The sequence below is a fragment of the Chelonoidis abingdonii genome, chromosome 6, assembly GCF_003597395.2.
Source record: "Chelonoidis abingdonii isolate Lonesome George chromosome 6, CheloAbing_2.0, whole genome shotgun sequence".
Classification (NCBI taxonomy): domain Eukaryota; kingdom Metazoa; phylum Chordata; order Testudines; family Testudinidae; genus Chelonoidis; species Chelonoidis abingdonii.
This window is the reverse complement of record NC_133774.1, coordinates 46,573,508-46,590,985: the sequence shown is the minus strand read 5'-3', so window position 1 is coordinate 46,590,985 and position 17,478 is coordinate 46,573,508. Positions and strand designations below refer to the sequence as shown.

At 46.1% G+C, this 17,478-nt stretch overlaps 1 protein-coding gene across 1 annotated transcript in view; it reads right to left on the bottom strand.

Moving 5' to 3' along the window:
- Positions 1–16,822, bottom strand: part of LHFPL2 (LHFPL tetraspan subfamily member 2) — a 239,702-nt gene extending 222,880 nt beyond the window's left edge. The window contains exons 1-2 of the mRNA XM_075066998.1: positions 16,744–16,822; positions 12,980–13,074 (exon numbers count right to left, since the gene is read on the bottom strand). The gene's annotated coding sequence lies outside the window, so the exon portion shown is untranslated. The remainder of the gene's footprint in view (positions 1–12,979; positions 13,075–16,743) is intronic.
- Positions 16,823–17,478: the final 656 nt, after the last annotated feature.

Here is a 17,478-nt window from a genome sequence, read left to right as displayed (position 1 = left end):
CACTATTATTGGGTTCTTAATTTTGATAGCCTCTCTAATTTCCCTCAGCATTTCATCATCACTATTACTGTCCTGGTCAGGTGGTCGATAATAGATCCCCAGTGTTATATTTTTATTAGAGCATGACATTTCTATCTATAGCGATTCTATGCAACATTTGGATTCGCTTAAGATTTTTACTTCATTTGAATTTACATTTTCTTTCAATATAGTGCCACTCCTCCCCCTGCATGACCTGTTCTGTCCTTCCGATATATTTTGTACCCTGGAATGATTATGTCCCATTGATTGTCCTCAGTCCACCAGCTTTCTGTGATGCCTATTATATCAATATCCTCCTTTATCACAAGGCACTCTAGTTCATCCACCTTATTATTTAGACTTCTAGCATTTGTGTACAAGTACTTTAAAAACTTGTCTCTGTTTATTTGCCTGCCCTTTTCTGATGTGCCATATTCTTTTTTATGTGACTGTTTATCATCTGATCTGGCCCTTACATTATCCTCTTCCATCCTCTGTTCCTGACTGTAACCTGGAGATTCCTTATCATTAGACTCTCCCCTAAGAGAAGTCTGTGTCCGATCCATATGCTCTTCTGCAGCAGTCGGCTTTCCCCCATCTCCTAGTTTAAAAACTGCCCTACAACTTTTTTAATGTTTAGTGAGAGCAGTCTGGTTCCACTTTGGTTTAGGTGGAGCACATCCCTCCTGTATAGGCTTCCCCTATCCCAAAAGTTTCCCCAATTCCTAATGAACGGAAACCCCTCCTCTCTACACCATTGTCTCATTCACCCATTGAGACTCTGAAGCTCTGCCTGCCTACCTGGCCCCGAGCGTGGAACTGGGAGCATTTCTGAGAATGCCACCATAGAAGTCAGTTCACTTCTCCCTCAATATGGAGAGGAATATGCACAATGCACTTGTGTTAACCAAGCTAAGATTTTCCCCAGACATTTCATTCAAAGAGTCAAAGGTATACTGGTTCAGATTAAAACATAAAACAAGTTTATTAAGCTACAATACATAGATTTTAAGTGACTGTAAGTGTTAGCAAACAGATCAAAACAGATTACCTAGTAAACAAACAAAACTGCAAACTAAGCCTAAAATACTAAAAGATTGGATATGAATTAGCAATTTCTCACTCTGACTGATGATACAAGCAGGCTTGCAGATTCTCAAGGCACAAGCTGCACTTGCTTTGCAACTTGGGATCCCCATCCCCATCCCAAGTCCTCTTAAACTAGAAAAGGCAGGGAAACACTGGTCTGCGACCCACAGCTGCTGGAACAAATCCTTTCGACACACAAGTAGCCAAGTTTAAGTGAGAACATCCCTAAGGATGCTTCGTTGTGTGATTGGACTGGGTTTTGTTGGACCCCAGATCAACAGAAGAGTATGAGGGTAGCTCTAAGACACCTTTACCCAGCCATGTTCCAATCTTGCCCTGAGCTCAGTTCTAGGTCTCCACATTTTGCTAAAATGAAAGGCAAGGTCTACTTCAAGCTGTCAGAGGTATTGTGTATGTATTTGTGTCATCTAGCTGTTAAGCACTGGATGAAGGCAATTGTGCTAACTTTATGCAGTTATAGTTATGACTAATGATTAGATATACGTGTATACACAGCATAAAACACCATACACATTTCAGCAAAACTGGCAGCCTCTGCTAAATTACCTCGCACCTCACAGAGCAATCAGTTGGGTGACCACTGGGAAAGTTTGCATTCCAACTGTCTTAGGCCTGGATTACACTGGGCAGGGGTGGGGAGGGGTCAGTGTAAGATACGCAACTTCAGCTACGGGAATACTGTAGCTGAAGTCGACGTATCTTATTTCGACTTACCTCCCGTCCTCACGGTGCGGGATTGAAGGCCATGGCTCCCCCGTTGACCCCGCTACCACCGCTCACTCTGGTGGAGTTCCGGAGTTGACAGGAGCATGTTCGGGCATCAATATATCGCGTCTAGATGACAAGCGATATATCGATCCCTGATAAATCGATCACTACCCGCTAATATGGCTAGTAGTCTGGACATACCCTTAGTGTACTATGCCCACTGTGAGCCCAAATATCTAAACTGAACAGAACAAATAGATGCCTTCATTATAGGTGCTGGAACTAGGGATGCTGGGGGTGCTGCTTGAACTAGTTTCCATTACATATAAGCTTTACAGTTTGGTTCAATGGCTCTCAGCACCCCCACAATAAAAATTGTTCCAACACCCCTATCATTAACTTCTGTAAGGTAAACCATAACAGAGAGCCACTGCACTGAGGACATCACAGTAAGAATGTTACTGAAAGATAAAATTCACAAAACCATACAGAACTGTATACGTTTTTCTATTGAGCATAAAACTATAATTCAATTACATTGTTGAATTTGGCCTACAGACTAGGCTGAGATCATAACAGTGAGAACAGAACTTAAATGTTCTATTAATAAATCTCTAGAAGAAATCCCCCGAAGTCTGACTTGAAATATGCATTCAAAATCCAAGTATGCCCTGTTATTCTCAACATATTAAAAAAACCAAGAGAATGAGTTGCCACATTTGGAACACAATGAAAATCTGGTTTCAATAATTCAGTTTTTCATACAAGAATTTTCTTTTAAATGTTAAATTATTTCAAGTCTTTTCTGCACACAATTGAAGGGCAAGTGTTACTAGATGGAGTTAATTTCAGATTACTGATTGGCTTGCCTGCTGCCAGAAAGAAATTAATTTTATCGGGGGAAACACCTTACACAAATGCCACACTGACAGAGCTTGAGTGAAATTAGACAGCCTCAGTAGGTATTACTCATAAAAGCCATAACAACTAATTACGTGTGAAGTGCAAACATATTGTATTTCATGGCATTTAAAGAACCATCTTGTGAAACTTCTGATGCAAGGATTGCTCTCTGTTAAACCTCAGACCTTTAACAGATTTTAGAAGAAAAAATTCCTTCAGCCCATCCGAAAAGACCTCTCAACAAACAAACGTAGTTATAACAAACTACAACCTCTATGCTTATAATGTATTTTTCCTTGCACACTTCCTTCCCCCAAATTATCATCTTGCACAGACTGTATCAAAGGGACGTTTGTGTGCTAACGGCCAAAGTATAAAAACCAAAGATTCTCTCTGGTGTACTGCCATCACCTGAAGACAGGTGTTCTGAATGAAGAATTGCAAACTGTGTTACCAAACTACATGCACTTCAGCAAATTTGATAGTGTTTGATTGCTTGCTTTTTGGGACGGGAGAGTTTTTCAAAAGACTCAATATTTCTAATGTTCCTTAGAAATGATCCCTGCTAATAGCAATTCATTGATATATGTAAAATGAGTTGGCTCTAAGAGCAACTTTGTTGCCTAGAAAACAAATATTTAAAAAGCTGCAATCACAAATGGCACTAATTGGCATCCCTATCAGCAATTTCTGCAGAAGGATCAAATATGAAGACAAATATGAAGGATCAAATATCAAATATGAAGACTAAATTATCCTCCCACCTTAGAGCTGATCTTTCTTTACAGAACAGGTCTGGAAGCTGGACAAATTTCATCGCACAAGACAGCTGTCCAAGGCCTTGTCTACATAGAGAAACTGAAGTAGTTTCCAAACACAACTTTAAATAAACCACTGTACCATTTTGTTCAGACTAGGCCTGAATTGCATCTATCTGGCACAAAAAATAGGGTTACAAGCACTAAGCTCACAAGAAATTTTGTTTATTTTTAAATATCAAAAAATGCCTTAATGGAAGAGCTAAAGAAATGCATGGAATCAGAGGTACTCTTTCAAGGTGAAAGGGGCCAAGATCATACAATGCAACTTAATTCATCGTGCTATTAGACTGGAAACCCATTAAATTGGATTTTTTTAATTATTGGTATTATTTATCTGGAACAGACCATCAGTAGTCTTATGACTGAATTATCAAACTATACATAAATATGAAACATGTAATGTGTCAGGTGGTAGTAAAAAAGATATTCATGAATTGTATTGATCTCACATAAAAATAAGGCAATTATAGCTATTACAGATAAGAGAAGACTCCAACAATGCTTCCAGTCTGTCAGATGACAGGCTAGTACCGTCAGCAAAATAATCTGAAATGAGGGGGAAAGCTGATGTCTCCTGTGTTAATTTGTCAGGGGGCTATATCTGATTTGGCAGAGGGTTGCTACGCAGCAGGATGTTTCTCCTAGGGTTACGCATATTGCTTTTTGTTTCGTTTTCACTCTTCAAAAAAATAAGAGGAATAATTCAAAAACCATATAAAAGTAAATAGTAACAAATTTCACTGTATAACTGTACACACAAACATGTCCAAACCTTTTGGTTTTTTCCAAAAACTGATATCCAAGATCATCATGAAGCTTTAAGCTGGAAAAGACATTGTGACTACTGACAAAAGAAGACAAGGAAAATTAGGGAAACCTCTCTCCAAATTTATCCTCCAAGCCTTTGCTTTCCACAGAGAAATGTAGACTTACCAATAGGGTCAATTTTTAGAATCATATGGTCAAGACTGACCAGTCTCAAACACCATCACTATCCCCTTTAAAATATCTTCAATGTGAAACAAAACAGCAAATATTCACATTTTCAAAACTAGGACCTGCTATGGTATACTTGTAGTCATTTATCTGGCATCCACAGTAAATTTAAAATTTTTTTTTTTTTTTTTGTGGGTTTGGTCTTTCTTGAAGCACTTCCTTATATGAAAACACCTTGGGAGTGCTCTATACATTGGACTAAGGCTTGGATTCATTCAAGTAACTTCCTAAAAACCTTAAAAATCATCTGCATATTGGCTATATCTGACCTCCTGAAGTCTAAATACAAGTGAAAAAGTCAGGAGTTTGTTTAAAAATTAATCAAAATGAAATTGTAAGAAATATTTAAGATCCCAAATCAACAGTTAAATGCCTATACTTAAAAAATGAATGTATTTGAAAACAATACATTGTAAAACTGACTAATGACTGGGACACCCATTCGGAGTTGCTGTAATTTACAAATTAGAGAGTAGGTGAACAAACATAACGAAAAAGCAAGGATAAGGCATTACCAAATAGACATACATTTCTGAGAAAGTGAGCTGTCTAGTTTAAATTATTCATCATTATAATTCATACTTTCAAGTAAATGTCAGTGGTGTATTTTGTAATAGTGACATGTTAATATGAGACTTCAAAGTTCCCTCAGATGTGATAAAAGAAATAGGATGTCACTACAATTTTGGGGGCCTAATTTTTTTAAATGATTTGCCATGCCCAATAGTCAACTCAAAGACATTCCTCTGTTTGGATGTAACGTGATAATTTTTGACCACCACAGCCAATCAACTTCAAAATTTCAGGAATGTTCTCGGCATTAACAGAGAATACCCTGTTGATTTTGGTGAAAATCAGAAAATCAAAAGGGGGAAAAAGGGGAACACGCTGCCCCTGGAATGTGGTTAGCAGACCCATCAGCTGTAATCAGGTCTGCAATTGTTTGTAGATCAGAAATCTAGTTGATGGAGCCATTAACACCTTCTAGCATAACATCATGCCTGATCTCACCTCTGCCCTTTTCCCAGTTGAATTTATAAAAGTTGTCACACAGAAGGACTTATCTCCCAGAGAGAAAGGAAAGAAACAAGAATGGCGGCGGGCAGGAAACGGAGGGATCCCACAGAGCCCCTGGCACTGGGAGGAGGGCGTGCACACAGATCCCCTGGCACTGGGGGGGGAAGAGGCACACACATCCCTTGGCAGTGAGCAATTAGCAGTTTAAAAGTTGCTCTTAGCTCCCTCTGCACTCCTTATGTTTCCCCCACTGGCTAAGGATGCATCCCACAGTTGTTAAGTGTCTCGCTGCAGGAAGAGCATTCTCCCTCCTAGCTCATTGCCTCCCCAAAGCCTGCTCCATACTGGGATAGAGAAAAGAGGGCATAAGCCATCCACCTGACCTTCCAAATTGGAAGAATGAAAGCTACGTTAGAGGGGCAAGAAAAAGGAGACACACACACACAGCCCCCAGCACTGGGAATATGACTGGGGACCTTGGCATGGAAGGAAGGAATGGGGCACACAGAGTCACTGGCATGAAGGATGAGTTGGGGGAGCAGATGTTTACAGGGAGTCCCTGATATAGAGGGCAATCAGAGAGTTGCGCACAGTTGTGAGAATAGAGGGATACAAGGAGCCCCAAGTATGTGCACTGTGCTCGGCCTAAAAAAGCACTTGTGTGTCCAGTTCTGATGCCCACAATTCAAGATGGATGTTGATAAACTGGAGAGATTCAGAGAAGAGCCACGAGAGTGATTAAAGGATTAGAAAACATGCCTGATAGTGACAGACTCAAGAAGCTCAGTCTATTTAGCTTAACAGATAGATGGTTAAGGGGTGACTGCAGTGAAAGATCAGATATTTTTCTAAAAGATCTGCTCTAGACATTATTTTGGGGAAGTTCTATTGCCGGTGTTATACAGCAACATGTTTTACAGTAGATGATCACAACAGTCCCTTCTGCTCCTGCAAATCTATGAAGCAATACAGTTTATGGCCTCCTAGGTGCAAATCATAAATATACACATTAGAGACATTCTATTGGAATTACAAATCTCTTTTTCCTTCCTTTACTTGATGAGGCATGGATGCCCAGTTTCCCCAGCAACTGTTAATGACATTACTCATACCTTAAATAGCAGGGAATACAACTTTCTACTCTGTTTTAAGTATTATGATATCAGCTGCTGCAGATGATTTCACATAAAACCCTGAACTCTGTTTTTTGGACATAAACAGCCTTTATATAAATCTTTAGAATGGTGGTAGTGCTACTTTTAATTCTACTGAAATTCTGTACAATTGTAAATTAGACCCATAATTGGTAGTTTTATCTTTCTTTTAAAAGAAGATACACTATGCTTGTTGTTAAAGTGCTAATTTTCCATATTGCAGCCCTGTCCTCTGCTTCTTGGTTTGAGGCAGGGGCTTCTTGGGTTGCTCTACTTATCCTTGTGGCAGAAAAATCAGCTGAGTCAGGCAGAGATCCAGCTTGTTAATCGTATCTATCATAGTAGTGCCTAGGGATCAACCAAGATTGGGATCCCATTGTGCCAGGTATTGTACAAACACAAAAGCAGTTGTCAGTCCATGTCCCAAGGAACTTTAAATCTAAGTGGTCAAGACAAAGTGTAGGGGAAAGTGATTCAACATAGAAGCAGGGCTATCAGTATTGTAAGCCGGATGCTTTCGGGGCCCGTCCCCTCAGGTGCGACGGGGAGCCAGGGCGCCTCCTTCCAGGTGGCCGGACGGCTCAGGCTCTGCTCCCGCACTCGAGGCCTGAGCAAATAGAAGTCTATAGGTCCTGGCCCTTAGACAGGGCGGCAGCAAACAGTCAGGCACAGCTTTGGGGCTGAGTAAACAGAGTCTATAGCCCAAGCCCTCAGGCAGGGCGGGGCAGCAAACAGTCAGGCTCAGCTCAGGGGCTGAGCAAACAGAGTCTATAGCCCAAGCCCTCGGGCAGGGCAGGGCAGCAAACAGTCTAGGGGCTCTGGCCCTTTGGAGCAGGGCAGAGCAACAAACAGTTCAGGGGGCTCTGACCCTTTGGAGTAGGGCAGAGCAGCAAACAACTGTAGCTCTGGGTGAAGGGGGATACTGCCACCCGGTTACGGGTGGCAGGGGGAACGCAGGCCCACCCACTCCTCTGCGTTCCAGCCCGGGGCCCTAGTAGCGGCTGTCGCCGCTAAGGCGGTCAGTGGGGATCCGCTCTGAAACACACTGACTGGGTGATCCCACGCTCCTCGGATACGTGGGCCCGGAGGCAGCTTCCAGCCAGCGTTCCTCTGGTTAGTGGGCGGGGCAAGGCTCCGGCCAGCGCTCCTCTGGATATTGGGCCTGAGGAGGGCTGCGGCCGATGCGGGAGCCGCGTCCTCCGTGTCCGTCTTCTCGGCGGCCGGCCTTGAACTTGACCTCTGAGCCCTGGTCTTATATTTCCTGTCCCGCCCTTGACTATCCAGGGGGCGGGAACAGGTGATGTTTTTAGTTTGCTCCGCCCATGGGTGCCTTGCTCTGGCTCGGTCCCCTCAGGTGCGACGGGGCAGCCAGGGTGCCTCCGTACACACACACACCCCAAGGCTGCGTTCCCGGGTACCGGGACCAGGCAAGTCCATACCTTCCCAGGCGGAAAGGAAGTCCGGCATGCATGTCCTTCCCGGCCCGGTGGCGGATGGTGAAGGCATACGGCTGCATTGCCAATATACCACCGTTGGGGCGCATATTATTGTCCTTCATTCCCGGTACAGCCATTGGAAGGGCGGAGTGGTCGATGACTAACGTGAAGGGGGCCCCCAGCAGGTAGTAAGCAGAGGGCGTCGCATGCCACTTTGCTGCCAGGGCCTCCTTCTCGACCACTGCGTAGTGTTGCTTCCCTCGGAACAGCTTCCGGCTGATGTACAGGGACGCGGGTTCTCCGTTGACTTCCTGGGAGAGGACAGCGCCGAAGCCCTAGTTCGAAGCGTCCTTTCTGCCAGGCGAAACGGGCGGTGGAGTCTCGGCGCAGCAGACATGAGCGCGCTACAGAGGCTGGCCTTAAGCGATTTGAACGCTCGTCGCACTCGCGGGGCTCCACCGAAGCCGTTGGGGGTTCCTTTGTAGAGGGTCCCTCAAGTGGGCGGCCACCGTGCAAACGGCGGATGAAGCTATGGTAATAACCCGCCATCCAACAAGAATTGATGGACGGGCGCTTCGTGGTGGCGGAGGCAGGCCGCGTGGCCTGCACTTTGTCCACTGGGCGGCTTTACCTGCCCATTCCCCACGGTATAGCCCAGGTAGGGTGGTTTCCCGCCGCCAATGCGGCATTTCTTAGGGTTGGCGGTTAACCCAGCCTCCTGTAGAGGACGAAGGACCGTTGTGCGACTTTGTTCAAGTGGGTCTCCCACTGTTGACTATAGATGACCACATCGTGCTGAGGAAAGGCGCAGCATGTCGTGATGCGGGGAGGAGAACGTCCATCAACCGCTGGAACGTCGCAGGGTGCCGATTGGAGGACGAAGGCATTCGCGTGAACTGATATAAGCCGGATGGAGTGGCAAATGCGGTTTTCTCCCTAGAGGTGGTCTCTAGGGGGATTTGCCAATACCCTTTGCTCAAGTCCAAGGTGGTAATGTAGTGGGCGTCCCCTAGGCGGGCCAGCAGCTCATCCACCCGAGGCATGGGGTAGGCATCAAACTTGGAGATGGCATTGACACGTCTGAAGTCGATGCAGAACCGCTGGGAACCGTCGGGTTTTGGGACTAGGACGACCGGGCTACGCCATTCACTTTGTGAGGGCTCAGTCACGCCCAGTTCTAACATCACCTGTACTTCATTGTCCACGATCTGCCGGCGGTGATACGGCAGAGGCCTGGTCCCCATCCTGATCACCACCCCCGGCTCGGTCTGAATGCAGTGGGCTGCCAAGCACGTGCACCCGGGCTGGGCTGTGAACGTGCGTGGAAAGGCGCGGAGGAGACAGCGGGTTTGCTCCAACTGCTCCTCCGTTAGGGTTTCCCCCAGCTGGGGTGTTTGGGGGTCTTCCTGAGGGGGCACCGGGGGCCCTAGCTCAGGCTCCGGTGGGTACGGGTTAATTAATAACCCCTCTCGTTCCCACCAGGGTTTCAGAAGGTTGATGTGGTACCGCTGCAGCTTTTTTCTGCGGTCCGGCTGACGGAGCTCATAAGTAACGGGGCCTACTTTCCGCACCACTTCATAGGGTCCCTGCCATCGGGCCATGATCTTGGATTCCGAGGAGGGAAGTAGAAGTAGGACGCGGTCCCCAGGCTGGTAGTCGCAGGTGCGGGCACCCCTGTTGTACGCCCGAGACTGCTGTTCTTGTGCCGTTTTCAAATTGGCCGGTGCCAAGGTCCCCGCCTGTTCGAGCCGCTCCTGGAGTTGGGTCACGTACCTCAGGAGCCCCTGAGCCGGTGATGGAGTTTGCTCCCAGGTCTCCCTCATCAGGTCTAGAAGTCCCCGGGGTTGGCAGCCATACAAGAGCTCGAACGGTGAAAATTTGGTGGAGGACTGAGGGATCTATCGCACCGCCAAGAGCGGGGGGGAAGCAGCTGTCCCACCGCAGCATATCCTTGAGGGTCCGATTGAACCTCTCCACCAAGCTGTCGGTTTGAGGGTGGTACACGGAGGTTCGCAGCTGTCGGATCCCCAAGAGCTTGCACACCTGCTGGAACAGCCGCGAGGTGAAGCTGGTTCCCTGGTCCATAAGGATCTCCCGGGGCAAACCGACGCGGGCGAAGACCTTGACCACTTCCGCGGCGATAGTGCGAGCGGTAATGCTCCGGAGGGGAACTGCCTCAGGGAACCGGGTGGCATAGTCCAGCATTACCAAAATATATTGGAAGCCCGCAGTGCTCTTGGGGAGGAGCCCTACCAGGTCCATAGCCACCCGTTCGAAGGGAGTCTCTACCAGCGGCATCGGAATCAGCGGGGCTTTGGGTGTCCTCGCCGGGGCGGCCAGCTGGCATTTCGGGCAAGAGGTGCAGTACTCCTTTACCTCGTGCTGGACCCCTGGCCAACAGAAGCGCCCTAGGATGCGGGCTAGGGTCTTCTCCGATCCTAAATGTCCTGCGGCCGGGACGTCATGGGCCAGCTTCATGACGGCTCGCCGGTGACGCTGGGGAACCAGGAGTTGGGTCGGGAGCTCGGTCCTCCACGTCCGTCTTCCTCGGCGGCCAGCGCTGAACTGAGCTCTGAGCCCTGGCTCTTATACTTCCTGTCCAGCCCCTTGACTTCCGGGGGGCAGGAACAGGCGGTAATGGCTCCGCCCACAGGGGTGCCTGCTCTGGCTCGGTCCCCTCAGGTGCGACGGGGAGCCAGGGTGCCTCCTTACAAGTATGATGGCAGAAAATGTCATATTAGCTCCATGACTGTGGGATGGGATGGGGACTAAAAGGGGATTAGCTAAATGGAAAAACAAGGAAAGGGAGGTAAGGGGAACAAACTGGGTGAGAAGATGGAGCAGAGGATGGTATTAGGGGCTAGTGTGGAATGAAGCTGAGATGAAGAGACCCTTGGAGGATGGGAAGACAAACAGACAGTGAGTGCAGCACAGAGAAATCTAGTAAAAATTGGAGAAGTATGATCAGTCCATCGGGTCTTGGCTACTTCTTCTGTACAGTTTCTTTCCCAGATGCGATACGTTTAGGGAGAGAGAAAGCACAACATGGGTCCTAGTGGCGGGGGGTGTCTCCCCTGCATAGTTCTGGATCCATGGGATGCTGGGGCAGTGCAGTGGTCCTACGGCTTTGTTTGGGCTTTCCCTGTGTAAGACACAAGACTCCCCCTCCTCCTCCCTTGTAAGGAGCTAGCTTTGGGGTGCTGGAAGGGAAAACTCCCAGAAGCTTGCTGCTGCTTGGACTGGGGGCCTAGAAATATGCAAGGTAGTGGGAATGGAGCTAGTGGTCGACCCATAGCTAGCACCAATACAGGACTCACTCCTCACTCCCTGCAGCAGTAGCTCTCTACTCCCACACCAGACTGGGCAAACAGTCAAGTATTGTCTATTTAAAAATAATTCTGTACTTGCACAAGTTATAATGGTAACGAGAACCAACCTTTCATCGGGTGCCATAGCCGATGTCACAATATTCCAACATTTTTCTGTTACTGATAAGCATACATTAGAAGAAAATTATTGTTATCTGCTATATGCTGAATCAATATAGCAATCAAACATCATGATTCTTTATATATAATCTATTCTCTTTACTGACAACAAGAATCCATTGCTAAAGTGAAATAAGTTACGGAAAACTGTCGCACACTGAAACAACCAAAACCCACACACAACTACTTTTTACTTTGCTCATCAACCGAGTTTGAAACTAGGATCTTCAGTGCTAAAAGCATGAACTGATACTGTTTGAACTAAAGAAGAACACTAACTAAAGTTCCACCTTGTATTTAGCTGGGATGCCTTTAAGTCTCCCAAGCCTGAAGAAGGGCTCTGTGTAAACTTGAAAGCTTGTCTCTCTCACCAACAGAAGTTAGTCCAATAAAAGATATTACTTCACCCACCTCATCTGCTCTATTAGCTAACAGTTATAGTAAAGCTTTGCTCTTATGTAGATCAGTCACTAGAGATGACCAAATACTCATACTCTTATCATTTATTAGTTATAATAGCACATATAAGCTCCAGATGAGACAGGGCTCAGTTGCAGTTGGTACTGTACATACATATAGTGAGAAAAGTCCCTGCTCCAAAGAGCTTACAATCTAAATAGATAAGACAGACAGAAGGATGAAGAACGTAAGTAAGTTTGGATACATATTTTCCCCACAACTTTTCAGTATTAAGATGATCAATTTTTAGTCATCCAGCAGTGGCCAAAAGAAACAGTTTTGGACAAGTCCCCTCCCCCAAAACTTGAATATCCAGGCTAATATTCATCAGTTTATAATGGAAATACTCACAAACTTAGCTAAATAGTAATACCACCAATGCTGCGATCATTTCATTTGAGAGATCGTGTATTATTAATTAAGACAATTACATCCACTTAATAAATTACAATTAAATTTTAAAATGTTAGCATTGCCTTTATTATTAAAAGCCTACAAATCTCCACAGCCTCAACAAAAATCAGTTCAGCAGTGTATTAACATGTTAAAATATTTAACACCTAGTTTGGGGTTTGTTTTTTGAAAGGGTAATGAATAGACTTTCTTTCCACACATCACACTATGGTCTCACTGACGTTCTATAGCAATGGTTCTCAAACTTCTTTTTCCCAGGGACCACTTGAAAATTGCTGAGGGTCTCAGCAGACCACTTAATGATCTTTCCAAATGTTGTTTGTACCATTAGTTAACTATTGTTAAAGCACTTTAGATAAAAGCGGTATATTAAAAAAAACCTTACTAATGTATGTCTTTTTTGTTCTACAGATAAAAGCACAGAACTCATATTTTAATACCAGTAGTTTTACCTTTCTAATGCGATGGATGTCCCCCCACTGTGGCAGCTCCCAAGCTGCGGCTGGGAAGGAGGGCCGTCTCTCCCCTGGCAGCCCCAGCCCTGAAGCTAGGGAAAGTATCAGAGGGGTAGCCATGTTAGTCTGGATCTGTAAAAGCAGCAAAGAATCCTGTGGCACCTTATAGACTAACAGATATTTTGGAGCATGAGCTTTCGTCAGATGATGAAGTGGGTATTCACCCATGAAAGCTCATGCTCCAAAACGTCTGTTAGTCTATAAGGTGCCACAGGATTCTTTGCTGCCTAAGCCAGGAAAAGTCACCTCTTTCTGGCTGCCGCAGCCGTGCACATCCCAAGTTCCCCCCAACCCCTCTTCTCAACTTACTGCTCCCTCCCATTTACCCTCTATTCCCCCCCAAGGCCATCACCTCACCTTACAAGTGCATCTTCTCCAGGGTCCAGGCACCTAATTAATGGAGCCACACCTGCACGGCTCCACTAATTAGGTGGATGGCCCTTCATTCTCTTGTGTGTGGCTGCCCACGTGTGCACTTTAGAGGGAACTATCTGCGGACTACCTGAATGGAGCTTGCGGACCACTGGTGGTCTGCAGACCACAATTTGAGGACCTCTGTTCTAAAGCAAAGATTCTCAAACTTTTTTTGGCTCAGGACCCATTTGTAAATCTTGATGGCCTGTCATGACCCAGTAAATAGTGATAGTGCAAAAAAATCTGTTTACTAAATAAATATTACACAATATATACATTAACTTAATAAGTACTAAATAAATGTATCATGTGTGCTATAGTGGCAGCTCCTGCCCAATCCCTGGGCCCAGCTTCCCACTCCGGACTTTGCAACCTCTGGAGTCACAGCACTGCTCAGGTTTGGACCAGCCCCTCCACTGGACCCAATCTGTATGTTTCATAGATTCCAAGGTCTGAAGAAATCATTGTGGTCATCTACCCTGACCTCTGGTATATCACAGGTCACAGAACTTCACCAAAATAATTCCTAAAGCATATCATTTTAAAAAGTATTCAATCTTGATTTAAAAATTGTCATTGGTGGAGTGGCATTGCGACTTGGTGCATCGGGTCATGGTGCCACTCACTTAAATTTGGCCTGGTAGGCCTGTTGTCAACTCTACAGAGGGGCAACAGGGCCAAACCTGAGCAGCATGCATCCCCATGCACCAGGTCGCCACACCTGTACTGGGGAGCCAAGCCCAGCCAGCCCACCCCACTGGAACACAGTTGCAGCAGCTGCCACTGCAGGGTGAGTGTGGGGTGGGCTCTGCAACTACCCCACTCCAAGAGTAGGACCCGACTCTCCCCTCCCCCACATGACCCTTTGACACATTCTGGTGATCTAGTTTTGTGTCCCAACCCATGGGTAGAAATCCTGTTCTATACTGATGTGCCTCACACAGTAAAAATAAAACAACTGAAAATACAGAGTTGATAAGTGAGAACAGTTTATTTTTGATATCCCTCAGGACAGATGACTTTTGAAAAAATGCATCCTTCTGTAGAAGTAATAAATATTTAAGAAATAACCTCTATAGTGCTGTAGTATGCAAAACAATGAAAGACTAGTTTAACAGTATTATTTTTTTGTTCAGCACCAACAGTACAAAATACAGACAACCAAGGCAGCTCCTAATATGAAGAGTTTTCACTGAACCAATGATGAGGCATTTAATAAATCATAACACGTTAAACACTGGTATAGTACAGGACAACAAATGTAATTTCCATGACAGCAAGCCATAACTCGAAAAGGGATCAAAGCAATTACTATTTCCCTTTGTTTTTTCCCCTCATTCTCATCCCAGCACAAGACTTACCACTACAGTAGAAATGACGAGTGAATGCATGTGGTTGCATGTGCGTGTTAGGGAGTTGGAGTACCGCCTTGTGGTTTGCTTTTAAGTGTATAAATTACTAAGACTGAATATAACACCACTTCATATATGTGATGTATTAATAAGCTTTTCCTGAACAACAACTAAAGTAACAAAAACTTTTTATTGCTATTTATATTTTATCCATTTCCTCCTGTTTCTCCCCCTTCTCCCCCCATCACCCCCCATTTCCTGTAGCTTAGTTTAAACCAAAGCCTAGAAAGCTAAAGGGGAGGGAGATATCGGAGGTGAGGAAGAAAGTGAGCTTTGAAAGGAAATATGAATCTCTGCTTTCTAAAACACAGCATGGGAAAGGATTGTGACTACAAATGAGTGCCCAAGGCAGAAGCATAATCTTGATAGTACTGATACAGGGCATGGTTATCAACACACCATTTAACATCAGACAAAGTCTGGTTTTATTCATGGCTGCTCTATCAAGTTCTCAATATGTTGCTCTGAGACAAGAAAGCATGTATGTGAAGTTGCAATCAGTGACTGGTGAGTGTAAGTAAAACAACACAAAAGATACAAGAAAAATACAGAAAAGGCCTGAGAAGTGTGGGTAGGGGATAAACCTTATTGTTGTTTTTGTAACTCCCTCATTTCTCCATCACCCCAGTTGAAACTTCTCTCATTTTCATCACTTTCTCTGATAATTATATTTCTGTGATCCTGTTAGATGGTCTTTTACTGTTCCTAAACTAATAAATACTGCAGAACAAAACAATCAAAAATATGTGCTTAAGTAAATTCAGTTATTTAACATATAGTAATGCACATGATGCAACACTTCACACAAATTAAATTCACCCAAAACAACCATCTGAACTGTGATTTTTCTTTAAACATATAGCATTACCCACAAAAACATAGCAGGATAAAGAAAAGCAGCTTGAAGATGTTTTGTTAGTGGGTGAGTGACCAAAACCCCAACTATATACATAATTTCTTACATATTGTTACTTGTGCATTCATAAACTTAAAAACACACAACATTTCATACTGGAGAGCCTGGGTTATTATTGCAGAAAGCCCTTTCATTCCCAGCCAAAAGTGTATGTGCCACATTAAGGGCTCCTTCCCCCTGACACAGCCAAAAGGATCACAGAGGAAAACAACATACTCAGAGTCATTTTCCACACTGGAGAGACACAGCAGGCAGCAGAGCAATAAACCGAGTGGCAGATTTATCTGCTTGCTTTATGTATCACACAGGGAAGGGGAACTGCTCTAGCAAGGAGGCTAGAGTCGTTATACCCAGCCAGCGAGCGGAGCAGAAGCGCCCTATGCAACACTGCATTAGCCTCACTACAGCTTTACAACAAAGCAGTATGCAGCTGTAAAGTTTTATGCCAAGGGGTCCTCCGCCCAAGCCGTGAACTGAAGTTTGAGGGAAATGTGTTGAGAAGTTACACCGTTTTGCCGGTTGTTGTTGTTTTAAGGTGTTTCACAGGTTATAAGACGATTTAACTCGTTCCATCACCCTTGTCCAAACCTGTTAGTGGGATCCCCACCTTTTTGTGCCGCAGCTGTTTCCAATACACCAAAGCCTGTAAACTAGCAGGATCGCTGTATCCCTCTGTCTCTTTTTCACCCACGCACAACAATACCGAGCACTCACGGTCTCTTTCAACATTCCAGTTTCTACACACACAGGAACTGGTGAGCCCCCAAACTCCCGTCTCCAACCGCCAACTATATCTATTTTGTGGTTAGAGTAAACCACATGCAGGGAAGCTGGCCGCGTAAGTTGCCCCCACCCCTAGTTCTTCCCTGGTTTGCTAGTGGTGCAGTCAGGCTGCCTTCTGCCAGGGCTGCAGACACATGCAATGAATGGAAAACGATCCCAATTGTTTCCCAACTTACCCGCCTGCCCCTTGCAACTTCAGTGCTGCGGCTCTGCAGGCTCCCCGGGCTGGTAATCCCCGATGCCAGGCGGCACAGAGAGCTGGCACTCCTCTCACTCGGGCTCCCCGGGCCCTGCCTTTGCCCCGGCGGCCGGGTTCCCCCGCCCCCCAGTCGCACCCGGACCATTCACCGAGGCACAGGGCTGGGAGCTTAGCGCGGACCCTGCTGCTTCCCTGCAGCCGGAGGGAGGGAGGAGGCTGTCCCCTGCCCAGCCCAGGACCGGCCCACTTACACTGACGTCCCCCGCTCCGCCATCGCCGCCACCAGCCAGGGCCAGACAGAGGCGCGCCTGCCGGGCTAGGGGTCGCCGACAAGACCGGGAGGTGTAACCGGGCAAGGGTTTCCTCGGGGTAGAGGAAGCGATGGGGCGTATCACGGGGTAGGGGGCGTCCTGAGCTAGAAGGGCTGAAAGGGAGTGTGGGGGTGACCGTGGTTAGAGAGGGTGCAATGACAGGGGTGACCTAGTGTGGCACGGGGGGCTGGAGAGGGGACGGGAGTGGCCTGAGGTAGAGGGGAAAGGGTGCAGTGGGGGTGCCCTAGGGAGGGAGGGTAGTGAGGGGATGAGGGTGTCCTGAGGCAGTGTGTACAATAGGGAGTGAAGGGGAGATGGGGTACCCTAGGGTAAAGGGGGTGTAGTGGGGGGCGCTGAAAGAGTCAGGGGGTGTGCCAGGGTAAAGGGAGCCTGTCCTGAGG